The following is a 27,997-nucleotide window of genomic DNA, read 5'->3' on the forward strand; positions in this document are numbered from 1 at the left end:
ATGGTTCAGGGCAGGTGTGAAGGCCCGAGAACCAGGGGAGCAGGTGGTAAGACTCAGGCCAGGTCTGAAAGCCCGAGAACCAGGGAGCAGGTGGTAAGACTCAGGCCAGGTCTGAAGGCCCGAGAACCAGGGAGCAGGTAGGATGGTTCAGGCCAGGTGTGAAGGCCCGAGAACCAGGGAGCAGGTGGTAAGACTCAGGCCAGGTGTGAAGGCCCGAGAACCAGGGAGCAGGTGGTAAGACTCAGGCCAGGTCTGAAGGCCCAAGAACCAGGGAGCAGGTGGGATGGTTCAGGGCAGGTGTGAAGGCCCGAGAACCAGGGAGCAGGTGGTAAGACTCAGGCCAGGTCTGAAGGCCCGAGACCAGGGAGCAGGTGGGATGGTTCAGGGCAGGTGTGAAGGCCCGAGAACCAGGGAGCACAGGTGATAAGACTCAGGCCAGGTGTGAAGGCCCAAGAACCAGGGGAGCAGGTGGTAAGACTCAGGCCAGGTGTGAAGGCCCAAGAACCAGGGAACAGGTGGTAAGATTCCTTGTCTCAGGCTGAAGGTTCAGGAGGGGACCGGGGACTGTTGGGGGTCAGTCCCGGAGTCCAAAGGCCCTCACACCAGGAGCTCCCATATCCACAGACGGGAGACAGCGGATGCCCCAGCTCAAGAAGAGAGAAATAAAATTCGCCCTTACTCCACTCTTTGTTCTGTTTGCACCCTCAGTGGTTGGATGAGGTCTGCCCACGCTGTAAAGGCAGATCCCCTGTTCTCATCTGTAGATGCAAATGCTGGGCTCTTCCTAAAGCCTCCTCACAGACACATCCAAAAATATCTGGTCTATCCTTAGCCCTGTCAGGTTGATACATGTAAAGCCAACCATCAGAATGACTGTGCAATGCGGGGGTGTGTGGATGGGGTGGGGGTGCGGTTGGGTGGTTGACGACATGAACCCCCCTATTCAGGGAAGGTCCTGGGACCCGTTCTCTCTGCAGGTACTGCGGTTGCTACTGTGTCTGAATCGTTCAGTGATATTTTAGGTGCAGGGGAAACGAGGTCCAGTCTTGAATAGCCTGGAACATACTTAGAGGAAACCAGAAAATAGATTCTTTGGAAGAATGAGATTATTCGACATGTAATTACCGCGCCGACGTAAAGCTACTTCAAGGTGACGTTTCCTTGAAGGGTCAGAAAAAGGGTAGATACCTAGATACCTGTGTGTTTAGTCAACTATGATTTTTTTATATTTGGAAAGTTGTATTTTCTAAACTTGTTTGTTTTGACTGTCTTGAATTTATTTGTGTGTTGCTTTTTATAGCTATGTTTATTAAATATCCAATCTGCCGGAAATACAGTGAAAGAAAAGAAGATAAGGAAAATTTTGTGCAAACCTAGGCAACAGGCCAGAGGATGGAAAACCGACTGTGTCCAGATATAACAGGAGCCGCCGCCGCCGCAGGACTTCGGTAGACTCGGACACTGTGATACTAACTGTGGGCTCGGCTCTGAGCTAAACGCTTTAGGCCAAAGAGAAAACGGAGACTGGCTTCTTTCACACAAAAGTTCTTTAAGCTTTTAGCAAAAGCTACAATTTCTTTTGTGACTGATGATCTTTAATTGGGTAGTATTTAGAAGAAAATACATAGTTAATGATTTAGTTTTATAAATTCAGTTAGATGGGGATCTAAAATCTAACGTTTTACAGTTTCCCATAGAGAAGCCTCACATAACTGGAGTTAGACTCGCTCCTAGGTGTTTGATTGTTTTCATGCTATTGTAATGTTATCATCTTAAATATTTCATTTTCTAGCTATTTTTTATTACTGAATAGAAATCCAAACGGTTTTACCATGTGTGCTCATATCCAATGATCTTAACAGACCACTTTTTTATTTTTTCAAAAGACTTTATCTATGTATTTGAGAGAGTGAGAGCGCGAGTGAGTGGGGGGGGAAGAGCAGAGGGAGAGCGGGGAGCCTGCGGGGGGCGCTGGGGTCACGGCCTGAGCCGAAGGCAGCCGCCTAACTGCCTGAGCCACCCAGGCGCCCCAATAAACCCACTTTTTAATTCTGTTTTTCTGTAAATTCTTTTGGATTTTCTCTGTACACTGTGGTTGTTTTAAAATCTTTCCATAAGTTCTTCGAGACAGCTCTCTCTGGAAGAGCCTAATTTCCCTCCACAGCGTGTGGACTGTACTTAGTAACCCGCTCTTAACAAAATAAAATGTTGTAGAAATGACAGTGAGACATGCAAGGCAAGGTTAGAAAAGGCTTTGTGGTTTCGACCTTGTTCTCCTTTGGAGGATCTGTCCTGGGAAGCAAGCGAGCAGCTTTGGAAGACGCGCGGGGAGGCACTGAGGCTTCCAGGAGCGTGAGAAGCATCTCGGAGCCGACGCTCGCGGACTCCCGGGCAAACCTTTGCTGACTGCGACTCTAACTGATTTCATGAAATGCCTTTTCCACCCAAATCAACCAGCGAAGCCACTCCCGAATCCCCAGCCCACAGAACCAGTGACATAATAAATCCAGTTGCTTTCAGCTTCTAAGTTTGGGGTGACTTGTCGTACACAAATAGATGACTAGAATACGACTATCGTGCTTTATTTGCTAATAATAGTTTTATTTCTCTCTTCTCAGTCCTGTTATTATTTTATTCCTTGCCTTTGTATACTAGGTGGGATCACCAGGCTAGGGACAGAAGTGATCTTAGCGGGCTTCCAGATCTCATTCCTGATTTCAAAGAGACGTCATTTATTTATCATTGTTTGATGGTTATGATAGGTGTTTTTTGTAAATATCCTTCATCAGGGTAATAATACTCCTTTCTGTTCCTAACGTGCTAAAGATTTACTTTTTTAAAAAAATTTTTAGAGAGAGAGTATGTGTGCATACACGCACATGTGAGCACATGCGTGGAGGGGGCAGGACAGAGGGAGAAAGACTCCTAAGCAGACTCCAAGGGTGGGCCTGGAGCCCATCACTGGGCTCAATCCCATGACTCTGAGATCATGACCTGAGCCAAAATCAAGAGTCTAACGCTTAACGGACTAAGCTACCCAGGTGCCCCTACTTTTTCTTTTTTAAATCAAGAATAGGTGTTGAATTTAATTAATATAATCATATATGACTTATTTCCTTTATGAGGTGAGTTATATTAATTGATTTTAAAATGTTAAGAGGATCCCTGGGTGGCTCAGCAGTTTGGCGCCTGCCTTCGACCCAGGGCATGATTCTGGAGTCCCGGGATCGAGTCCTGCATCGGGCTCCCTGCATGAAGCCTGCTTCTCCCTCTGCCTGTGTCTCTGCCTCTCTCTCTCTCTGTGTCTCTCGTGAATAAATAAATAAAATCTTTAAAAATAAATAAATAAAATGTTAAATAAGCTTTGCACTGCTGTAATAAATTCGACTTGACTGTGATGTGTTATCTTTGCACATCCTACCATATCTGATTTGCAGGTATCATATTTAGGTTTTTTGCATTTTCATTCATAAGAGTAAATGGACTATAACATTTCCTTTTAAGTAATTTCCTTATCAGGCTTTGATATCAAAATTATGTTGTCCTTATAAAATGAGCTAGAAAGTTTACACTTATTTTCTTTTTTCTGAAAGTTTGTGTAAGCTTGGAGTTATTTTTCCTTAGTGTATAAATCATTCGCTAAAAGAGTCATCTGGGCTTACAGTTTTCCTTGTGGAAAGGTTTAATTATGGGTTTCTATTTTTATTAAAGTCTCAGTTGCATTTTTAGGGAATTCTTTAATTTTGAATTTTCAAATTTATAGACATTAAATTGTTCATAATGTTTTTATTATCTTTTTCATGTCAAAGGGATCTGTAGTGATGTCCCTTACTTCATTCCTGACCTAGGTCCTTGTGCTTTTTCTCTTTTTTCTTGATCCATCTTCCCAGGGCCTTATCAATTTTATTAGTTACTTTTTAAAAAGGGGGCACCTGGGTAGTTAGTTAGTTGAGTGTTCGGCTCTTTTGATTTTGGCTCAGGTCATGATCTGAGTCATGAGATCAAGCCCCGGGTCATGCTCCATGCTCAGCGGGATTCTGCTTGATTCTCTCTCTCTCCCTCTCCCTCCCCCTCTGCCCCTACCTCCCACCACCATGTTAATAATGCACACATGCATATACACACTCTTTCTCAAATATAATAAAGATTTTTTTTAAAACTTAAAATAACTTTTGACTTTATTGATTTTTCTCCATTATACAAGTGTTTTCTAACTAGTGTTTTTATCTTTATTATTTCTTTCATCAGCTGTTATTCTAAAAAAATTTTTACATTTTAAATATTTAAATTCAATTTGCCAACATATGGTGTCACACCCAGCATTCAACCCATCAAGTGCCCCCCTCAGTGCCTGTCACCCAGTCACCCCCAACCCCCCCACCTCCCCTTCCGCAAGCCTTTGTTTCTCAGAGTTAGGAGCCTCTCATGGTTTGTCTCCCTCTCTAATTTTTCCCACTCAGTTCCCCTCCTTTCCCCTATCATCCCTGTCACTATTTCTTATATTCCCTGTATGAGTGAGACCATATGATGATTGTCCTTCTCTGATTGACTTACTTCACTCAGCATCATACCCTCCAGTTCCATCCACATTGAAGCAAATGGGGGGTATTTGTCCTTTCCGATGGCTGAGTAATATTCCATTGTATATATAGACCACATCTTCTTTATCCATTCATCTTTCAATAGACACTGTGGCTCCTTCTAAAATTTTGAAAAAGATAATGTGGCTAATTGATTTACAGTACTTTTCTAACATATACTTTTACGACTATAAAATTCTCTCAAAACACGCCATTTTGATGTCATATTTTTACTTTTATTCAGTTAAAAAATATTTTTAACTCAAAATCTAGGTGTGTTTTGCGGTATTTGCTATCAAGACTTACTATAAAGCTACAGGATATGTGATATTGCTAGAAAGATAGACAAATAGAACACTGGAACAGAACAGAATGCCCCAAAACAAAGCCACACACCCAATATGGTCACTTGATTGATGAGAAAGGTACAACTGTAGGGAAATGGAGAAAAGATTTCTTGTCAATAGATAATATTGAGTACACTGGATGACTGAACAGGAAAAGAAATTAATCTTGACCCGTACTTCTCTCTGTACATAAGAATCATTTGCAGCTGGACTGTAGACCTGTGTAAGTGGTAAAACAATAAAGCTTCTACCTATGAGATAATATAGAAGAACATCTTTATGATAGATGACAATATCTTAGAATTAAACCATGCATGCATACACACACAACACTAACCATAAATAAGGAGATTAATCAATTGTACTTCATTAATATTAGGAATACTTGTTTACTAGAAGATATCACAGAGAAAGTGAAAGGCAACCTGAGGTGGAATAAATGTTTGGAATTTATGTATCTGATAAAGTACCCTTTCCTAGAATTTATAAAGATCAGCTATGAAAAAAAAAAAACCAAAAACTTGATGAAAAATGGGCAAAAGACATGAAAACTTCATTAAAACAGAATACTCAGTTGGTCAATAAACACAGGAAACGGTGCTCAACTTCACTAGTCACCAGTGGATTGCAAGTGAATCACAATGTTATGCTACTGTATACCTGCCAGAATGGCTAAGATGAAAAAGAATGATATTCCAAATGTGATGGGTGATAAGAGTAGAAATTAATAAAACCACTTTAGAAAACTATTTGGCAGTATATACTGAACATACACACCTGTTACATAAGCTCCAAAATTCTACTCCAGGGAATATATTCTAAAGAAATGCGTAGGGCGCCTGGGTGGCTCTGTCAATTAAGCATCTGCCCTCAGCTCAGGTCATGATCCCGGGGTCCTGGGATGGAGTCCCCATCCGGTTCCCTGCTCAGTGGGGAGCCTGCTTCTCTCCCTCTGCTGCTCCCCCTGCTTGTGCTCTATTGCTCTCATTCAAATAAATAAATAAATAAGCAAAATCTGTAAAAAAAAAAAAAATAAGAAATGTGTACATAAACACACCAGGACATACATGCAAATATGCATAACAGCATTTTTTGAAACAGTAGGAACAACAGAATATCCACAAACAATAGGATTATGGTATACTCATATAATCAGTGATAGTACGATAATAAAATGAAGTAATCGTGACTGTAAACAAACATGAGCGTACCTCAAGCATCACAATGCTGAAGGAAAACAGCCAGACAAAAGAATATGCACAGTGCAGTTCTATTTATATGAAGTTCAAACAAGCGATAAAAGCATGGTGATGGCAATCAAGGGTGATTTTGCTGGTGAACTAATGCTGGGGGTTCTGGGGTGCTGGCAACGATCTATTTCCTGGTATGCGTAGTGGTTACACAGGTGTGGTAAACTTGTGATTTGTACACTTTTCTGAATGAATGCTAAACTTTAATTTAAAAAGTTTCGTTAAAAACAAATGCTGAGAGGCCCCTGGGTGGCTCAATCGGTTAAGCGTCTGTCTTCGGCTCAGGTCATGACCTCAGGGTCCCAGGATCGAGCCCTGGGTCGGGCTCCTTGCTCAGCGGGGAGCCTGCTTCTCCCTCTGCGCCCCCCACCCCAAAGGAGGTTCATCCTCTATCTCTCACTCACCCTCTCTCAAGTAAATAAATAAAATCTTTTTAAAAATGCTGAGAAAAAAGATATACTTTTTATCTCTAAGTGGTGGTGTCTCTCTGCACTCACCTTCGGCCTTCACAGAAGAAATGACTCCTCACACTGTGAATATATTTCAAATTGTCTTAAAAGTATTAAAACCAGTTTTAAAATAGCATAGATTCTACCCTTAACATTTGATTTACCAGGATTGATTGGTCTTCTTACCTCTACCCTGTTAATTACCGCTAAGTAACAGCTTTTATTTTTATTTCTGAAAAAACTTTTTAAATGGAGCATGGTTGTCAAAACTGAATATGCTTTTGTTCCTCAAAATTAAAGATACTTTTAGTTTTCTTACTTGAATAAACATATTCAATATTTCTCTACAGCAGTTTTGCCTTGTATTCAGGAAGACCAGTTATTGACTTTACAATAAATATGTGGTGGAAATGTATTTCTATCTATATGATCTTGGTTCCTAAGGTCTGTGTTCTTTATTTTTGAACAATGTATCAACGTGAATTGGATAGGATTATTCTTGTGAATAATCAAGAAATTAGGATAGTGGTGTAATTATGTTTGGGTACACGTGCACTACTAAAGAAATAGTCATTCATCACATATAGATTCTAAAATAAGAAATGTTTTTTAAAAGTCATAGCCTGTGGGAGAATTTAGGTAAAGGATGGCTTGCCCTACTATGATCGTCCTTGTTATCCATCAAAAAAACCAAAGCCAAAGCCAAAATGAAAAAATAAGAAAGGATAGAAAACAAATTAAGACCAAAACCAACAGGCTAAATAAACAGGTTATTTTATTTTCCGGTTTGGTAGCATGATCCCCTTGTTAGATGGTAGGACAATCTTCGTACAGAGAATTGCCAGGGGAAAGGATGAGAAACAAGCCCAGGAAACAATGTAAAGCAAGGGACCAAAAACCACTTCTTTTTTTTTTTTTTAACTTTTGTTTTTTTAATTTTTTATTGGTGTTCAATTTACTAACATATAGAATAACCCCCAGTGCCCGTCATCCATTCACTCCCACCCCCCGCCCTCCGAAAACCACTTCTAAATAAGTATTTAACCCATTGTTTGGAATATAATGGGGTTCATTCTAAGCAGGTGGAATTTTCTGCTATAATTATATTTACATATTTAATAATGTATGCCTCCTTTAAAATTCTTTAAACTACGTTCCAAAAGCCAGTTTACTCTAAGAGGATTGAGGTCTTAGTCCTCACCCATTCTCACTGGCTTACTGCTGTCTCATACGTAAGTCCTTCTGGAAAAGAGATGCATGTTTTGTACCCCCACCAGTTCAGATGGAAAGGAGGTGATGGTCAGGAAAGACAAGCCGGGCAACAGGGCTCCGTCTGACAGGACGGCAGGAGAGCAAACGCACCGCGTGCACAAAATGACAACAGCTGCAAGGGACGCTCTCTGCTGTATTAGTCACTCATTCAAATTTCAGATTTTCCTTTTTGTTCTTGTTATTTTTTGCAGTTTTCTGATATTGTCTACCTTAAAAAAAATCACAAGTTTTTGAAAGATATTTGAGAGAGCGAGCACGCATGCAGAGGGGAGAGGCAGAGGGAGAAAGGGGGTCCTATGCAGACTCACGCTGAGCAGGAGCTTGACACGAGCCTCAACCTCAGGATCCTGAGACTCATGACCTCAACCAAAACCGAGAGTTGGCCGCTTAACCAACTGCACCACCCAGGCACCCCCTAAAAAATATTTTTAAGAATTTCCCTTTCACTTTCAGTCATAAGCCTTTTTTGATTTTTTTGTTTTTAAGTCAAATTCCTTTCTCTGATCTTTGGACTCTTTAGGATTGCGAGTACAACCCTTGTATCTGAGCATCTCGTGAATATTTCTCCACCTTTTCCCCAGTTTGCCACCTTTCACTAACTCTTTACTATTCATGTTTCCGATCTGCAAATCTGGACTTTTGTACTTGCCACTGCATGGACTGTCATTCCCTTTGACATTATCTCAAGTCTGATTAAATTGTCTAACTCCGTTACCAGTGGTCTGAGCGGACAAGGCCCTCCACTTGACCCTTTGTACTAGAGAAGGAATCCTTTGATGTCAATAAGACGTTTCAGCAGATCAAGTTTGCTGGAGGATTGGTAAACATTGAAAGGAAGAGATAGGAACATGGGAAATCAGTGTGTCATTATTTCTATTTCATTTCTTTTATAATCCTACAGAAAAGTCTATAATCTTGTATTTATTATGAGACTACAACCATGTAAACTACTTTGAAGTTACAACTTCAAAAAGGTTTTCAACATCATGAGGTCTAACAGGGCAGAGAAGACTTACTTTATTATTAGTCTTATTTAACCAGCAAAGAACTTTGATAATTTACAAAGTTTCTAAACAAAATTATCTAAACATCTGGAAGCTATTAAAGAACTGAGGAAGTTATGCCACAGTTACATTGAGGAAGGTATTTTTGTTATAAATTCCTTATAAAGTAAGTCTGTGAAAAATGAAACTAAATTACCGTTACCACTTCACTTGGATTTCTCATATTAATCAGGCCTAGACATTTAAAACTATTGTGATTGAAATAGAGGTTTACTCCTTGGGAGAACAACGACTTAGCACTGAGATATTTAAATGTTGACTTCAATAATCATGTAAGATCCCACGTATGTGCGTTTTGGTGCGTGTTCACCATATTGAAACAGGACACAGTTGGAGGTCTGCAGAACTCGCTTTTAATTTCCACCCCTTGCTGAAGAGTTGCATGAATCAGGCTGGGAGCCACGATGCCCCCGCCCCCCCCCTGCGGGGTGTAGACATGCCCTCACAACACAAGGTGGTGATGGTGACATGATGCAATACCTGGAAGTGCCAAGCCCGGCGCAACTTTTCCTCCTTTAGCTTCCCTTCCACTTGGTTCCCGCCTTCCCGTTCCCGCCCATGTGGATAGGTGACACTGGATTTTCACTTGAGGGTCTAAGGGGTGGTGCATAGGGTCTTTTAAAAATTCCCTTATTTTTTTATATTTTTCCATTGTTACCAACTGCGTCAACACTGCAAATCCTCGAGAGGACTATGTGTTTATCTCAGGGACAGGACGGGAGTGTGGGGACAAAAAAAAAAAAAATTTTGTTGGGCGGTCGGTCCTGGATAAAGGTAGAGAACTCGTTCTCTACTGAGCCCTCTTCTCCCTAGGACACCTCAGACTGATGACATCGGCTGGTTTTTGTCCCACTGCTCGGGTGCGTGGTGCTCTTGCACCAGCCTGCCTCCACCTGCTGTCGCCCACCAGCCCACCAGCCGGGACAGGGGATGGTGCGCAGGGCCAGGAGCACGCAGGTGGTTTGAAACCCCTGAGTAGCAGGTGCATGCAGAGGCCTGGCCACATCTGAGTTGGGGCGAAAAACCGGAACCTGAAAAGGGGGAACCCAGGGTGGTGCTGCCCTAGCAGCCCCTGAGCCTGGAAAGGTCAATGGAAACAAGAGCTGGGAATCGGAGCAAGGCTGCGACCTGCGGGCCCTGAAGGCGAGGAGGGGTGGGGGGTCCTCGGGGTCTGTCTCCAGGCCGGGCAGGGGTGCAAGGCACCAGGGTTCCCGCGATGCTCTCCACTCCTGGCCCAGGCCCAGCCGGGGCCCTAGCTGCCCCCCCGTGCTGCACCCCTGCTCCCCTGCACCCTTGTACCCCTGCACCCCAGCACCCCTGCTCCCCTGCACCCTTGCACCCCTGCTCCCCTGCACCCTTGCACCCCTGCTCCCCTGCACCCCTGCTCCCGTCTGCTCCGAACCAGGCATCTGCCCAACACCCCCCCGACTCGCTCGGGGCTCCCGTCGCCCACAGTCGCCTCGTACCCACCCCCCCACCCCCAGGCTGTAACTGGGTCCAGGACCTCCTGGGGTTTCTAAGATTTCATTTATCTGAGAGCGAGCACGGAGGGGGGCGGGAGGGGGAGGCAGGGGAGAAGCAGGGGAGAAGAAGGGGCGAAGCGGGGCGAGGCAGGGCGAGGCAGTGGGGCAGGGGTGCAGCTGGCTCCCGCCCGGCAGCCCAGCACAGTGCTGGGCTCCATCCCCGCCGAGACCCTGAGCGTCCCCAAGGACTCCAGGGCTCGGCCCCTGACGCCCCCCGTCCCTCCCCCCCAGCCCCTCCTGGACCCTCGGTCACGCCTCGCTGAGCCGCTGCCACGGGTCAGAACGCTGCTCCGCCCAGGAGGCAGCCCGGGCCTCGCCTCCTCCCGCAGACCTGTGTGCAGGGGGACCTCCTCAGAGGGCGCTGCCTTGGGGTCCTTACCTCACACCGCATGGCTCTCCCTGCCCCTCCTCCGTCCTCCCTACCTCCTCCTCCCTCCTCCCTCCCTTCTTCCCTCCTCCCTCCCCCTCCCATCCTCCCTCCCTCCTCCAATCCTCTCCCCTACCCCTTCCTCCTCCCATTCTCCCCCTTCCCATTCTCCCTCCTCCCATCCTCCCTCCCCCTCCTCCCTCCCTTCCTCCCTCCTCCACCCCCCCCCTCCTCCCCTCACCCCTCTACTTTTCCTTGGCTCTTACCGCCCCTGACATCCTCAGTGTCTTACTGTTGGACGAGCTCCACGCAGGCTGCGCTTCTCCACCGGCCTAGGCCTTAGCCCAACCGCGCTTGGCAAAATGAGGTTCACGTGGAGCCGGTGAGTGACCAGGAGGGGCCAAGGGGCACTCGGCCAGGTGCCTGCCTGGCTCGCACCTGGGGGCACCTGGGGACCGGGTCACCTTGGAGGGAAAGGTCGCTCTCCTGTTTGATTCCGGGTAAGGAGAAAACCCCTCCCAGAACCCAGCTCCTGCCTTTGGGGCGAAGATTCTCCAATGTCCCAAGAAAGCGGGGAAGGAAAGGGAAACTTCTGGAAGTTTAGTCAAGGCAGAAGGTAGGAGGGACGTGCTGCCGCCTGCTGCCCCTCACAGGCCCAGGGGGTGGGGGAGGCTCCGAGCAGGGGCACGTCTGGATGTGGGAGGGAGACGCGCAAGGACGGCCCTGGGAGCCTCTGTGACCTACACCTGCATCTTCCCCTGGTGCGTCCACCCCACCCCGACCTGTACCCCAGAGTGGGCCCCTTGCAGGGGAGGCCTTGGGCGCCTGGGGGGGAGGGGCGGGGGGGGGCACCCGCATCTCTAACTCAGGAGCCCTCCGCGAAGAGGTTTCCCACCGTGGTCACTGCTTCTCCGACGGAGACCCCAGGGAGAGGGGATAGGGAAGGGCAGAAGGGAGGAGGGAAGGGAAGGGAGAGGGAGGGGGAGAGGGGGAGGGGAAGGGAGAGGGAGAGGGGGAAGGGGAGGGAAAGGAGGGAGGGGAGGAGGGAGGGGGAGGGGAGAAGGAGGGGAAGGAGAGGAGGGAGGGGAGGAGGGAGAGAGGATGGAGAGGGAAGGGGAGGGGAGGAGGGAGGGGGAGGGAAGGAGGCAGGGGGAGGGGGAGAGGGAGGGGAAGGAGAGGAGGGAGGGAGAGGGAGGGAGGCCAGTTAAAAGAGTAGCGGTTCACGTGAACTGACTGGAAGGGAAGAGGGAGCCGGTGACGGTTCATCTACAAGAGGGTCTTTGCTCTAGAATCATCTACTCCGCTCACTTCTTAGCCGGCCTCCGGCCTCCCCGAAAGAACTAATTATGCGATTGTCTTAGGTCTGAACAAACCCTTTGTTATACGCTGCTGCCTCTGGCCACCCGCAGGGTGAGCAGGGTAAACTGCTGCAACTTCATGGTGATCACTGGTGGTTAATGTTTGAGGCTGAGAACTACACACTTCCTACCCTTGTAGCTAAAAAACCATAGTCAATCCATAGTTCCAGATTAGGTTGATGAGATCATTATTTGTATTTTCAGACATTAAGTCTGACTTCAATGTTTTCAGAAAGATAAATTCCAGAGAAAGCATTATATTTTTCCTTTACTAGACTTGAACATACTTACTGCTATTAAAAAAAGAAGAAGAAAGAAAGAAACCTGAAAAAACGTCCTGCAATGACAATCATCTTATATGGACTTCAGACTGCTGAAGCCTTCTAAAAACCTTTGTTAAATGGGATTTCCTTCCACTATTGCCGACTCAGCTTTTTACTGCGAGTGGTAGAAGCCTGACGACAGCAGAGTAGCCTGGATCTTCACTCAGAAGCATCAGCCCTATAAAGAGGAGGTTTGTGTTGTTTTATTGTGGTAAAATATACAGAACATAAAATTTACCATTTCAGCCATTTTAAGTGTACAGTTCAGTGGCATGAAGTATGTTCACAATGTTATATAACCATCATCACTTTTCATGTCTAGAACTTTCTATCATGCCTACAGAAACTCTACCTGCTAAGCACCGATCAACCATTCCTTTTGACCATCAGTTCCTGGAAACTTCTATTTTCCGCCTCCGTGGGTTTGCGGGCCGTAGGCATCTCCTGAAAGTGAAATCACACAGTATCTGTATCGTGTGTCCGGCTTATTTCACTCAGCCTCCTGTTTTCAAGGTTCATTCATGTCATAACACGTCAGAATTTCATTGCTTTTTAAGGCCGAATAATATTCCGTTGTATGTGCACAGCACACTTGGTTCATGCACTCACCTGCTGATGGACATTCCGGCGGTTCCACCTGTGGGCGGTTGTGGAAAATGCTCCTGTGCACATTGGTACTTCGGTCGGCAATGTTTTGTTTTTAGATAGAATGATGTTTGTTTTCTCCTAGGTGATTCAAAGAACTTTCTTTAAAATATTTTTTAATGATTTTATTTATTCATTCGTGAGAGATGGAGAGAGAGAGACAGACCCAGGCAGAGTGAGAAGCAGGCTCCATGCAGGGAGCCCAATGGGGGACTCGATCCTGGGACCCCGGGGTCACGCCCTGGACCAAAGGCAGGCTCCAAACCACTGAGCCACCCGGGCTGCCCTCAAACAACTTTTTAAAGCTTACTATTGTTTGGCCTCTTGGCAAATATAACCCCGCATCAAAGCTGATGTCAAAAGACAAAGCTCCTGGTGGATGGTGGGCAACTGGCGCAGGCCCCTGTGGGGCGGCCGCCTACACCCTGAAGGCTGCACATTAGAGCAAACCGAAGCTTCAGCCCCTGCTCCAGAGCCGCCACATCCGATTCTGCGGGTGGTCTAGGGCTTTGGTATTTTCCCAACCGGCACCAGCCTCCCCCAACCCCCCCCCCCAGGTAATTCTGTTACTCCGTGAGCAGCCAGGGTTCAGGGTTGAGAACCGCGGACCGAGGGCAAATCTGGGGCCAGTCCTTAGAGCCGCCAGCTGAGCTAGGCTTCCGCCGAGGCCTCAGAGGCCCGTGGAGTCTCTCACAGCCCAGGCCCCTCACGACTGGCGACAATAGCATCACCCACGTCCCGCATTTGTTGGTAAAGGGATTGAGCAGGCTCGGATCAGATGGATCAGAGGGCTGGAAGATGAGTGGTGGCCTCTGACGCCAGGACCCTCATGCCAGTGAAAATAATTCATCGACTCCCCAAGGGAGACAGATCCGTCTTGCCTCGCGCTGCGGCCCGAGTGTTGGCGTCCTCCCCAAATTCATATAGTGAAGATGGTACCTGGGGGGGGGGGGGGGGGCGTTGGGAGATGATTAGAATGAGGTGAGGAAAAAAAAAAAAAAAAAGAATGAGGTGAGGCCCTGAGGGCCGGGCCTGGTCGGGTGGGATTAGCAGCCCTTATGCAACAGGTCTCAGCTTGCTCGCCTACGGCACATGCCCGGGGAGAGGCCACGGGAGGCCCCAGCGACACGATCACTGTCTGCAAGCCAGGAAGGGGCTCCCACCAGCGAGTGGCCCTGCAGGACTTTGAGCAGGGACCTCCAGCCTCCAGAACAGTGAGAACATGCATTTTCGTTGCTTAAACCACCCAGTGTGTGGTGCCTTGTTCTCTCAGGTGGACAAAGGTACTCTAAGCACCCTGCTCACCCCCACTCACAGCCTGAGGAATAAGAAAGGATAAAGCCAATAACAGATGCCGTCCTACCAGGACCTTCCAGGCAGCCTCAGATTTAGCCATTAAGGAAAGGAGGCGTGGAGCACCTGACCCACCACGCAGGTCCCACACCACCCAGGAGACCTGAATACCCTCCCATTTCCAGTCTGCACTTTGTTGAATGCCAGGTAGGTTCTAGCAAACACCCCCGCCCCCTCCATGCTATCGGGGAGGCCCGTGGCTACACATGGGTGTTAAACCAACGCAACATTTGATTTTATTGGGAGAGCTGACTGGTCTTCTCACAACACACCATTGATCTACTTCCCATCGTACTATCCATGAGTGACGCATCGCTTTGGAAATACAGGTGTGAAAAAAAAAACAAAAAAAAGAAATACAGGTGTGATGATGCATTTTACGTGCCGGCTGGACCAGGCTACAGGGCAGCCAGGTGTGTCTGTGAGGCTGCTTCTGGGTGAAGCTAACGTCGGAATCGGCAGACGGAGTAAAACCAATGGTCCTCCGAAGGGGTGTCCAACACCAGGGTGTGGGGTGGGGGGATTCCGACCAGCTGGGGGTCCTGCAGTTCAGCTTAGTTCTGACTGTACCTACCCGGACATCACTTCAGATCCCACAGGCCAAGGGTTCAGCCCTGCAGGATTGCTCCCACTCTTACTTCAGACACCGGTCATGAGCCCAGGCTGTCACCCCGGCTTCCATCTGCCGTAGATCGGAGGGGCCCATAACCTCCTCCTCGGGCTTACTTAATTTGCTAGAGCAGCTCGGAGACTCTGGAGAACATTTTACATGAGCGTCCGGGCGGCTGTTGAGTGTCCAACTCTTGATCTCAGCTCAAGTCTTGATCTCAGGGTTGTGAGTTCAAGCCCCATGAGTTCATACCCAGCATGGAGCCCACCTTCAAAAAAAAAAAAAAGAACATTCTATGCACCGGGCTGCCGATTTGTTATAAGGGATATTACAGGATACGGTTCAGCAGCCCGATGGAGAGATGCATAGGGCAAGGGATGCGGGAAGGGACATGGAGACACTCCCCTGGCATCCTCAACCTGACATCCACCGACCGGGAAGCTCTCTGAACCCTCTCCCTTCAGGTTTTTATGGATGCTTCCCTACAGAGGCATGGCTGATTAAATCCTCGGGCACTGATGACTGAACTCCATTTTCAGCCCCCTCCTCTCCCAGGAAGGCAGGGGATTGGACTGAAGATTCCACCCCCCCAATCACATGATTGATTCTTCAGACAGGCAGCACCCCTCACCCCCCATCTTTCCAGGATTCCTGAAAGTCACCTTGTAGACTCACCTGTAGTTGAAAAGGGCTTGTTCTGCACAACAACACGACCATTTCACCTGGAGGGCTCTGAAGGGACTTCGGAACTGAGGAAAAGAGTCTATTATAATAAAAGATCCTCCCAATTTCTTTTATCGGAAAATTCTAACCACTTGGGAGCTCTATACCAGCAACAAGGACAGACGTACAAATGCGTAGATGGACAAATGTACATACACACCTTTACAATCCAAAGTGTACTTATTGGGATAGTTTCTCCCTCACCTGGTCCAGGGTGCTCCTACAGCCGCCCCCATCTGAAGGACCGTCCTCCCGCAAGTGGCCAGAGGACCGTGGAGTGGTTCGGGCAAAGGTGGCGGGGACTTTACACCCTGCTGGTGTTTCACATCCGTCGAGTAGCACCGGGGCTCTGCACCCCCGTTGTCCCTCTTCAACTCTGTGGACAGCCGTGAAGGAGAGCCTTCGTGAGAGGCATGTGCTTGTGAGGAGGTCATCACTGTTGGAAAATAATCCCTTACTATAGGTCACAATATCATCTCCCCAGGGTAGGAGGCCATCATACAGTCCTGCCAAGGGGCTGAATAGAATTCAGAAGGTGAAGGGACGGAGAATTTGCTCCCCCTCCCCCCGGCTATTTAAGCTGGGACACTGGTCTTCTGCTCTAAGACTGGGATTTCCACCGTTGGCCCTCCTGGTCTCTAGGTCTTCAGGCTTGGACTGGAACTACATCACTGGCTCTCCTGGGTTTCCAGCCTACTGACTGCAGGTCTTGGGACCTTTCAGCCTCCATAATCACATGAAACAATTTCTTATTTAAAAAAAAAAATCACATATATAGGGGTGCCTGGCTGGCTAAGTCAGTAGAGCATGCGACTCTTGATGCAGATCAATCTATACATCAATAATAGATCTAGAAGGGTGTGAGTTTAAGTCCCATGTTGGGCATGGAGGCTACTTTAAAAAAAAGAAAAGAAAAAAATAAAAAAGAAATGTAGGCTCTCAGGACCCACCCTAGACCTGCCTTTAAAAAAACCAACATTGGGATTCCTGGGTGGCTCAGCGGTTTAGTGCCTGCCTTTGGACCAGGGCGCGATCCTGGAGTCCCGGGATCGAGTCCCACGTCCGGCTCCGGCATGGAGCCTGCTTCTCCCTCCTCCTGTGTCTCTGCCTCTCTCTCTCTCTCTCTCTATCATAAATACATACATACATACATACATACATACATAAATCTTAAAAATAAATAAAATAAAATCTATAAAATAAAATAAAATAAAATAAAATAAAATAAAATAAAATAAAAAACCCAACATTCATATATATATACTCCCATTGGTTCTGGAGAACCCTGATAAATATGCAGGTCAGTTGTTCAGAAGACAAAAACAAAAATAAGCCAGGTATAAGAGAATTGTACGGGAAGCAATTCAACTTCCAGTGACATAAGGCTAAGAACTATGACAAATCTGAAGGTTTTAGGTGTCTATTTTTCATCTTTTAGTTTGCAGTCATTTGAATGACTTCTGTACCAGTGCTGAAATTACTCGTTTAAGGAGAGCTAGGTCTGTGCTATCTAAATACAGAACCCACATAAGTGGAAAGATGGTAAAATCTTTCCAACTCTTGGTATGAAAATATTTTAAATATTTACCATAGCTTCATACACACATTCTAATATTTTGTTATATTGCCTGCATCCTCATGTTTATCCACAACTGTGTTAGGCAGTAATTTCATTGATCAGGGACTGACAAGTTATGGCCCATGGCCTGTTTTTGTATGGCCAAGCTAGGAATGGTTTTTACATTTTAAATACTTTTTAAAAAATCGAAAGAATAATGTTCTGTGACACATGGAAATTATATGAAAGTCAAATTTCAGTGTCTATAAATAAAATTTTATAGGAACATAGCCACATCCATTCATTTACATATTATCTGTAGATGCTTTTATACTAGGATGGGGCGTTAAATAGCTGCAACAAAGACCATACGGCCCTGCAGAGCCTAAAATATTTACAGTCTGGCTGCTTACGACCACGTTGCTGACCTCTGGTTTCCTTTCCTTTGGTCTTCACTGGTCTTTCTAATGAGGGCGATAATTCATACGTGCCCCTAGCATAGGTTTTGACGAGGCAACTCGAAATCTACTAGATAGGAGAAAGTGTTATTAAGCTATTTTATAGTCTTTACAGATCTAGTAATAGCATGTACATAATAAATGCCTATCGGCTAGACTGTAAGCAAATAGCTGGTGAATCGGATGGCGTGCGGCTCAGCCAGAAGCTGGAGCGAGGCCTGCTTGTTCCTGCTGCCTGGTGGCACAGAGCTCAATGGCACATACTTCAGGAAGCACATCCACAGCTGGTATCGCAGCTCTTTCCCAACAGATTGAGAGGACATTCAAGTCACAGGGTGGGGGGACACCTCGCTAACCAGAGACAGCACCAGAGAATAAGAGATCTAGAAGGGCAGCATTTCAGACAGCTGCTGACTTTAAGCGGGACTATGTTTAAATGTTCCCCAAAGATAAACTGGTTCTTTCATAATAATAATAAAAGCTATCCAAGGACACTTTATGACTTTCTGCGGTTAATATTTCAGAAGATCCCAACTGAACTCTTAAAAAGTACTTCCTCCTCTTCAGCCTACATCTGCACATAGTCGCATAAACATATTTTTGAGGCCATTCGTCCAATAACTTTATAAACAGCATTTGCCATAAAGTTTGCAATTGTGTCTCCCTTCTCCTGGTCACCTTCTTCGCAGTTTGGGGGCAGTGCTTGGTATATATTTATGTGTTTAATATCACCAAGTAGCAGTAGATGATCTATCAAAGTTACCACCACTTGGGGTGCTTGAGCGGCTCAGTCACTTGAGCCTCCTACTCCTGGGGTTTTTGCTCAGGTCATGACCTCTGATTTTGAACTCGGAGAGTTTGTTTGCTTGGGAAGCACAGACCCACGCTCCAGTCTGGAGGCCAGCCTTCCTTCATTTCGGGCAGCACGACACTGCAGCAGTGATCCTCCAGAGAATTCTAACTGAGCGTCCCAACTCATGCTGAAATTGGCCTTGGAGGTTTTTCAGAACAAAGATTTTTTTTTTTAATGTGCCTCCTTAGAACTTATAATGAATTATTGATCAAATATTGCAAATCACTTTGCCCAATGGTGTAAAGCATGTACATAGACTTTTTTTTTTTTTTTTTAAGTCAGAGGTTAAGAGAACAGCACAGTTCTCAGGAAAAAGAGTGTTTGGTTGGAACTATTATAAATACACTTTATTATGTATTTCCTTAATTTAAAGACTTTGTCCTAAGTAATCTCTACACCCAACATGGGACTTGAACTCACAACCCCGAGATGCAGAGTCACGCTCCCCGGGGAGCCAGCCAGGCACTCCTGGAAATACACTTCCGTGCTTGCTTTCCATGGAGGGGCCACGGTTTCATTCAGGAAGTAAAGCTAGCACTTGGGTTTCTGTCTTTGTCTGAGGGCGGTGGTCGCTGTCCCCAAGTCCTCGGTCCCCTGCTCGATGCCCAGGTGCGCGGCGCTGCGCTCAGCGGGTTCCATCTGGAAAGTGACAACCGGCCTGCAGGCTCTCTGGGGCCTGCTCCTCGGTACCCAGCAGCTGCAACCCTGGACCCGCTGGCTTCTCCCCGAGGGGCAGGGCACCGTGTCCTGTCGCCCGCTGAGCCGCGAGCCCCTCTTCTGGCCCTGCCCGGGCCCCAGGGGTGTCAGCTGCTCAGCGCCCTGGTCCCTGACACTGCCAGAGGCGGGGCCTCACAGGTGCGCGTCCTGCTGCCACGGTGCGGCGGGTGGCAGGTGCACACTCGGGGGCAGGTGCACGCTTGGGGCAGGTGCACGCTCGGGGGCAGGTGTACACTCGGGAGCAGGTGCATGCTCGGCATCCCGGGCCAAGGCCTGCAGGCAGCAGGGAGGGCAGGAGGGGAGAGAAAGCACCGCAGCCTGCACCCCTCCGTCTGGGAAACCATCCCTGCTCCCAGGGAGTAGCCGGCTGCCCCTGAGGGCGGCAAGTGTCGGCCGCCTGTTGGGACCTGGCGTCATTCCGGCTCCCTCGCTCCCTGCCTGTCGCCCTGCAAGTGGCCAAAGGAGCCACAAGAAGCGCTGCCAGGACAGTTCCGAGCCCCGAGGGGACGGAGGCCACGGAGCCCAGGCCTGGGTTGAAGGCGGGGAGGGGAGAAGCCGAGCCTTCCTCCCACCATTGAAATGGGAATCAGGACACGACTTTTTGCATCAGTTTCCCTTCCTGCCCTGTATCCGGGGCCCAGGGCTGCAAGACCCCCACGGCCACTGATTTCCATCTCCGCGTTTCTCTGACTCCTGCATGAGCGCAAGAAGCTTCAGGTGTAGTTTTAGTGAATCGGGAAGCTGGTGGCAGCCCCACAGCTTTCACTCCTTAACCCCAATCAGAAGTTCCCAAGCACTCGTTTCTCTGTATGAAATGCCTTTGGCTTTAAATATTTAAAGTGGTTTCTACTGTTTGACTGAGCTTTGCAGACAGAAATGGGATCTAATTCATTTTCGCAGTTTCTGTAATACTTAACAAAATCTGTTGATGAAGCGCAGCAGGATGGCTGGCTGGGTCCACCGCACACGGATTCTAATAGTTTTGTCAGGAAGCCCTTTGTGGCATCATCCTATGTCTCATAATGTGCGGATCATTATTGTCTGTGTCTAAATCTCAGGCAAAGGAGTCTTCGGTAGGGATTAGCACGGCGCGTTATCACCCCTGCCATCTGGCTGCTGCTTCTCACACGAAGAAATAAACCAGATCTTAGTTGAGCTAAACAGTTTTTGCCAGTTTAATATCATATACAGCCCGACCCTACATTCTTGGGCCACTTGGGCACCACCTCTTAGTAAATAACTTCAAGAGCACAGATAATACTAAAATATTAGAAACTAATCAAAAAGGGGTGTGCTTTGAGTATGATTCTGTTTTTTTTGGAGGGGTTAACAGCTTATTGACATATAATCCATGACTGACACATACAGTTGTGTGGTATGTAAAGTGCACAATTAAAGTGCACAATTCAATGGTTTTTAGTACATTTACGGAATTGTGCAACCATCACCATGATCTAATTTTAGAACGTGTTCAATATTCCAAAAAGGAAGTCTGTGAAACTGTGCCCCAGAGGGTTAATGAAGGTAAGACTATTGGGAAAATTAAAGTCTATTTTTCGGAGACCTCTTTCTCCCTAATCAGCTTTTGTTTCTTTTCAGACCCTACTAACAAACCACCAGCTGTTTTCGCAGAGGCCTGGACTGATACAAATGAAGGTCACGGATATGATTCCAGCCTATGTGAGCAAGGCCCCGCATTTCTTACCCGAGCTAATAAGCCCAAGACCCAGCTCTCCCAGAGCATGCCCAGAGTCCCTCTCCTTGTCCTACAGATGACCTTCTGGTGTAAGAAGCCAACATTTGCCTCATTTTATTTATTTATTTATTTATTTATTTATTTATTTATTTATTTATTTATTTAAATTTATTTTTTAAAGATTTTATTTATTCATGAGAGAGAGAGAGAGAGAGAGAGAGAGAGAGAGAGGCAGAGACACAGGCAGAGGGAGAAGCAGGCTCCATGCAGGGAGCCGGACGTGGAACTCAATCCTGGGTCTCCAGGATCACACCTCAGGCTGAAGGTGGTGCTAAACCGCTGAGCCACCCGGGCTGCCCCATTTGCCTCATTTTAATGTTAAGTTTCCAACCCAAAATGAACATGGGATGGATGTTACATATGTTTGCTCAATGCACATGCTCCATCCTTCCTCACCAATAGTCATAAATCTTCCTGCCCTTTTCATCAATATGTGTGTTACCCCAACCCCTATAGATTTTTTTTTTTTTAAGATTTTATTTATTTATTCATGAGAGACACAGAGAGAGAGAGAGAGGCAGAGACACAGGCAGAGGGAGAAGCAGGCTCCACGCACCGGGAGCCCGACGTGGGACTCGATCCCGGGTCTCCAGGATTGCGCCCTGGGCCAAAGACAGGCACCAAACCGCTGTGCCACCCAGGGATCCCTCAACCCCTATAGATTATAAAAACTTATTCTAATCTCAGTCGGGAGAGACAGACTGAGCTATGCTTTTGTCTCCTTATTTGATTGCTTCTGGAATAAACCCTTTCCTTGTTACCTACTTAATAAGTCAGTGATTGGCTTTGCTGCGTGCTCTTGGGCTCAGTTACACCTGTGATTATTCCAAGTCATCACTCTCTCCCCTCCAGCCTTAGGCAACCACAAATCTACTTTCTGCTTCTATGAATATGCCTAGCCTGGACATTCCTAATTTTCCCACTTCCTCCCATTTGCTCCGTAAATGTATTAAAAACCATTGAATCGCCAATATTTGCTATTGTCTATCTTTTTTATTATAACCTTCCTAGTGGATATGAAGTATTTATACATTGTGGTTTTGGTTTGCATTTCCTTAGTGACTAATGATGTTGAGGATCTTTTCATGTGCTTATCGGCCATTTGTATAGCTTTGGTTACATATCTGTTCAAATCATTTACCTATCTTTTAATTCGGTTATTTTTTAAAAGTATTATTGAGTTAAAGGAGTTTTTAAAAATGTATTCTGGGGATCCCTGAGTGGCTCAGTGGTTTAATTCTGCCTTTAGTTCGGCCCAGGGTGTGATCCTGGAGCCCGAGGATCGAGTCCCACATCAGGCTCCATGCAGGGAGCCTGTGTCTCTGCCTCACTCTCTCTCTCTCTCTCTCTCTCTCTCTCTCTCTCTGTCTCTCATGAATAAATAAATAAAATCTTTTTAAAAATGCATTCTGGATATAAATCCCTAACCAGATACATGATTTGCAAATATTTTGTTCCATTGTGTGGACTGTATTTTCATTTTCTTAGTGTGTCCTTTGAACTTTTAAATTTTGATGCAGCCCAATTTAACTACTTTTTTATTTTTGTCATTTATGCTTCTGGTGTCATAGTTGTCATTGCCTGGGGCACCTGGGTGGCTCAGTCAGTTAAGCATCTACCTTAGGCTCAGGTCATGATCGGCCTGGACTGTGGGATTGAGCCCCAGGTCAGGCTCCCTGCTCTACTGGGAGCCTGCTTCTCCCTCTCCCTCTGCCTGCCACTCCCCCTGCTTATACTCTCTTTCTCTCTCTGTCAAATAAATAAATAAAATCTTAAAAAAAAAAAATCATTGCCTAACTCAAGGCAGAAGGATTGAATCCTATGTTTTCTTCTAGAAACATAGTTGTTCTTATTCACCAGTTCTCAGTTCCAGAAGCCAAACAATTGGCTCTGGCAATCAGGCATGAGCCAGCTGAGCACACCATTGGTACCATGACTGTACAGGGCTGAGTGGACCTAGGATAAAAACAAGCTAAAATTCAGACATCAGGATCAACAGGAAAAAGAAGTTGCTGGTCACTTACCCAGGAAGGCAGGGGTGTCCAGGGGCACCTCACTCTGAAATCTGATCTTCCTAAAGGCAAGTAGAAAACTAATCTAAAGCTAATCCCATGAGGATCTCAGGTGTGGTTCCAGAAACACCAGTAAGAATGGAATTCCTTGGATTAATCAGAAAACAAGTTGGAGGCTGATGGTGACAGCATTAGTCTGATTTATATTCTATAGAACTCAAGAGATTAGTGACCAGGGAAATGGGTTCAGACTGAGAGGAAGAACACTGATGGGAAATAAATACGGTAGTGGCTCAAGTTGTTAGATGGAACTCAGAGGAAGCTCCCATACTCTGTCACAAATGGATCACCAGGCTTTGCGGAGTATGAAAGCAAAGTCAAATGATACGAACTCCTCTGGGCTAGACCCAGTGACTGGTAAGGAATGTGAAAACTTGAAAGAGACGGAGGATACCAGATTTCAGAGTTAGCAAGAACAAGGGATCGAAGGACGGGTTCGGATAGAATCTCATTTGAGATATATGAGTGTCTCTCCCCTCACAACCCCTTCTCCTTGATTCCTTGCTGCCGAAACCAACTAGAAATACTGGATGAACTATGTATCATAGTTGGCAGGACAGTAAGGAATCTATAGAAACAACAAAAAAAGGAAGAGTCCTGAAAGACAAGTGATCTATAAAGCTGATTTTCACCCCTTTGATCAACCTAAGGGACCTTTGTACATTTTGCAAATGACACAGTATGTGGAAGTTAGCAGATACGGCCAAGGTGCTATGCAAGATCATTCCATAGATTTGAGATTCCAATAGGCAACACTATCAGTATGAGTGAGCCAGAAATGAAACTACCTTTAAGAAGAAGGTCTTTCAAATTAACCCATCTCAACATTTGCCCTGGGAGAATGTGGACAAAATTCCCTGAGATTTCATAACCTAAAGCAAGCCCTTATGTATGTTTGAAGCCAAATTCAAGCTATCCGTGTGCAGGGTTGCCAAGGTTACCAGATAAAGTAGAGGATGCCCAGTTAAACTCAAATTTCAGATAAACAATGAATAATTTTTCACTCTAAGCATGTTCCAAATATTGCACTAGGAAAGAGTGTATAGAAATGAATATTGGTGGTCATGGATGCATAACTGAACTTGTACTTAATTTGGTAGGCAATCTTAATTGCATGAGAATTTGGCCTCAAAAGCTCATCACAGATAACAAAGCAGCTTTCAAAGTCCATGCTCTTAAACATTCCACTATGCTACCTATGGGCAAGGATGCCTATTTACAGGATCCAGTGATTTTTTGGCAAAATAGTAGGCACTTGATAAATATTTGACTATTAGAAAAATTTCGGCATTGCTGATGATTTGAGAAGTACCGCTATAGGGGCACCTGGCTGGCTTAGTTGGCAAAATGAGCTGACTTGATCTTGGGTGATGAGTTCAAGCCCCATGTCGAGAGTAGAGCTTACTTTTAAAAAAATAAGGGAAGGGGGAAAAAGAAGTGCAACTGTAAACACTTGGAAAGTACCAAGTGAACAGTAAATCCAATATAGTGAAGGCTTTTGGGGAGCAGATGCCTTGCCTTTACACTATCTTTTTTTTAAATCTGTAGATCAATCTGATATACTACTAACAAAAGACATTAAAATCAAATGAATATCTCTTACTTTGGTAAGTTTATTTTTGATGTATGCATCAAGAAAATAATACAAATTAATGGGGAAAAAAGTCCAAGGATATTTGTAAGTACATTCTACTGGAAGCCAGTGTTGTCAAAATGATCAAGATTTGGGGACTGCCATGATACAATAAAACACCATAACATAGTGCAAATTATGCTATATATATATATATATATATATACATATACATATATATATAATTATGCTATATATATTTATATATTATATATTAAATAGGTATATATAATACCTATTTAAAATAGCTATTAGCAAAAATATTAAAGAAAAAGGTGACATAAACTATTATATATCATTTATTTACATATAGAAATTATGTGTAGAAAATATACAGTGTTACTACAAAGTGATAAAGATTGAAAGTCAGAAGACCTTGGGTTGTTGACAGCTGTGATGAGAAGATTTTTGCAGTCTGGCTGATTATAATTATTTTGGCTTTCATTATATAGTTAGATCAACAGAAAAAAATATATTCTTTGATTTGAAACCACACAATATCTGAGCAAAAGCTGTTAGGTAGTGAATATATTCAAATAGATGATTATCACTAAGGAAATCTTTTACTGTATAATGGAGAGGAGATTCAAGTTTTCTTGAACTCTGATTCTATTTCTTTCTGGCAGTTTTAGACTTTTTCTATTTTTTTCCCTTCCTTATATCATCTAATTCATATACAATTAAAATAAAACCACATAATACAATTGCCAACCATACTCTGGTGGGCATACAAAGAAGATTAGTCTTGCCAGTGCCATCTTGTGTAATATTGTTTTAAATGTCAATCACACAACTGAAAAATGAAGAATACTTATGCCAAGTAAGCAGTGAGGTGATTACATTTGGAAATCTGCTAACCCAGGTTTTAATATCCTATTAATATAATCTGTTACTATGTTGCTGAAAAGGAATTATCACACACATTTAAAATGGATGGTGAGAAGTTCAAACATAAATCACATCAATACTTTCTAACACATTAGAGGACAATGAAACCAACATATAATATTTAGCCTTGATGACCCACAAAGTAGAGTCTGACATAGCTCATAATACTTTCATTTCAGTATTCAGAAGCTCTTATCAGAAAGTAACAACAAATCATGAATACTGAATGATTATTGGAAAGCATGATGGTTTACATGATGTATATGATGCAAAAAATAGCCAAGAAAACAGGTGGTTCCGAGCTAAGTCTTATAGGATAAACTGTCAAATGAGAAATAAATCCCTAGCACTAAACAAATTCAGGAAGCCTAATTAGAGCTATTAAGCCTAATCTCACAATTTGGCATGTGACTAAATGTGGTCAGAAACACTAACTGCTTTAGTGTATAAAAATAGAAATTATCTCAAGACCAACAATATAAGAACATTATTATCTCTAAGTAATGATATAAACCAGCACATTCCTCACCATAATTAAATGATCCCATTTCATTTGACTGAAGAATATATTCACATCCTTGATGAATATATTCTTATGGTGATTATTTCTTATTTTTACCCAGAAAGGAAGAAATGTAATAAGTAGGTAGTAATTCAGACAGCTGATGCAATGTATTAAAAAAAAAAAAGATTCTGACTGCAATAACAAAGACCATGAAAGAGTTCCAGCCATCATTCCCTAACTCCATACACTCTCCCTGGGTGTCTTCAATGAAACCCATAGTTTCAGCGACCGCTGGTACATCCCTAAACTCCTAAGTCACCAAGATTCTTTCTTCAATGTCTTCTCCTCCCAGCACATGACTCCACCACCTATTTTCATGACATCTCTAGAAAGTAGCCCCCTTGATGCAACCCTATCCAAAAACTCACCAGAATCTATCTATCCTACGAATCCTTCCTATTTCTCTAAGATCAAAGTCTTCATCTTGTTCCGACATTATACCCCCCACATCGCTCAATCAGTTTTCCTCCTTCACTGTATGTCTCCCTACTAGCTCCTTTCCACGAGCTTCTAAATGGAACTGAGTTGAATGGCACTCACACCCCTCAAGAGCGGCTGAAACCACTCAAATTCTGGTGGCACAGGAGAGTCCAACCACTCTTGTACAATTGCTGCAAATTCTTAGGCGCTTATGACCAGAGGATCCCAAGGCTCTAAGCACAGGTTCCTCGTGTTCCTGTGCTCCTCAGCCTTCTCTTCGGTTTCTACAACAAAATCGCTCACATTTAAAATTGGCGAACTTAATTACTGATTTTTCTCAAGATGCCTGAGGCATGAGAAGCGTTGCCTTGCCCAGCACACACTTCCTGCCCTCTTGCTCGCTCCACTCGCCCTCTCACTTCTCATCTATCCTCTTCATTCTGGATTGCTCCGGGACACCCACCTCACCCCATTTCTAATGTCTTGGTGCCGGCCAACCAATTTTCTCTTTCTCCACATTATTGTTTGCTAAGTTTGCGAGGGATTGTCTTGCCCCTGCTTCAGGTGTCTGCCTCTCAGGCTTTGATGACTGCAGCACACAGTGAACTAACTAGACTTGGGGCCTTGACTCTCTCCGCCTTCGTTTCCAGCAAATCCTGCACAGACATGAAAGGTGTGTCTCTCTAAAGCCATCACTCACCAGGTCAGTTCCAAGGGCAGAGGTCTTTAGCAAATCCCAGTTCTTATGTAGTCAAGTCCCAGTTGCTTATACTGACATTTAAGACCTTCTATAATCTGGTCCCGACTGAATTTTCCAGCCTTATCTCTCAGTCCTCTGAACCAGTCAAACTGGTAGACCCACTCTCTCTTGTATCTACTTGTGTAGTCCTGACTTTCAGGTTGGAATGTGCTACCCCCCTGCTCCAGCTCTCTTAATCCACTCATTTCCAGACTTGGTCTCAAATATTACCCCCTCTTCCAAGCCTTTCCTGGCTCTCGCAGCCCACAGAAATCTTTATCCTTTGGATGCATCACCTCTTTTTTTGATCTGTATTAGGGTGACAATTATCCTGTTTGCTAGGGACTGAGGGGTTTCCTGGGACATGAGACTTTCAGGGCTAAAACTGAGTAGTCCTTGGCAAATCAGGACAGTTGGTCACTCCACCTGTACTATGTGTGCTGAGAGTTCTTGGGCAGGAGGGAAGGCAGTGCC

The 27,997-nt window shown here is 45.2% G+C and overlaps 1 long non-coding RNA gene across 3 annotated transcripts; it reads right to left on the minus strand.

Annotated features, from left to right (window-relative positions):
* Positions 1-12,306: 12,306 nt before the first annotated feature.
* Positions 12,307-27,621, minus strand: LOC140637656 (uncharacterized). Of its 3 annotated transcripts, XR_012034732.1 has the most exons (7): positions 27,485-27,621; positions 16,069-16,240; positions 15,817-15,890; positions 15,106-15,409; positions 13,143-14,117; positions 12,886-12,977; positions 12,307-12,711 (listed from the first exon to the last, which is right to left on the minus strand). It is a non-coding gene; the product is annotated as an uncharacterized lncRNA (long non-coding RNA). The 3 variants fall into 3 exon arrangements; XR_012034723.1 differs by lacking the exons at positions 12,307-12,711; positions 12,886-12,977; positions 13,143-14,117 and having other exon boundaries at positions 14,895-15,409; XR_012034727.1 differs by lacking the exons at positions 12,307-12,711; positions 12,886-12,977; positions 13,143-14,117 and having other exon boundaries at positions 14,895-15,409; positions 16,069-16,300; positions 27,485-27,615.
* Positions 27,622-27,997: the final 376 nt, after the last annotated feature.

Source organism: Canis lupus, chromosome 1 (genome assembly GCF_048164855.1).
Source record: "Canis lupus baileyi chromosome 1, mCanLup2.hap1, whole genome shotgun sequence".
In the NCBI taxonomy this organism is placed as follows: Eukaryota; Metazoa; Chordata; class Mammalia; order Carnivora; family Canidae; genus Canis; species Canis lupus.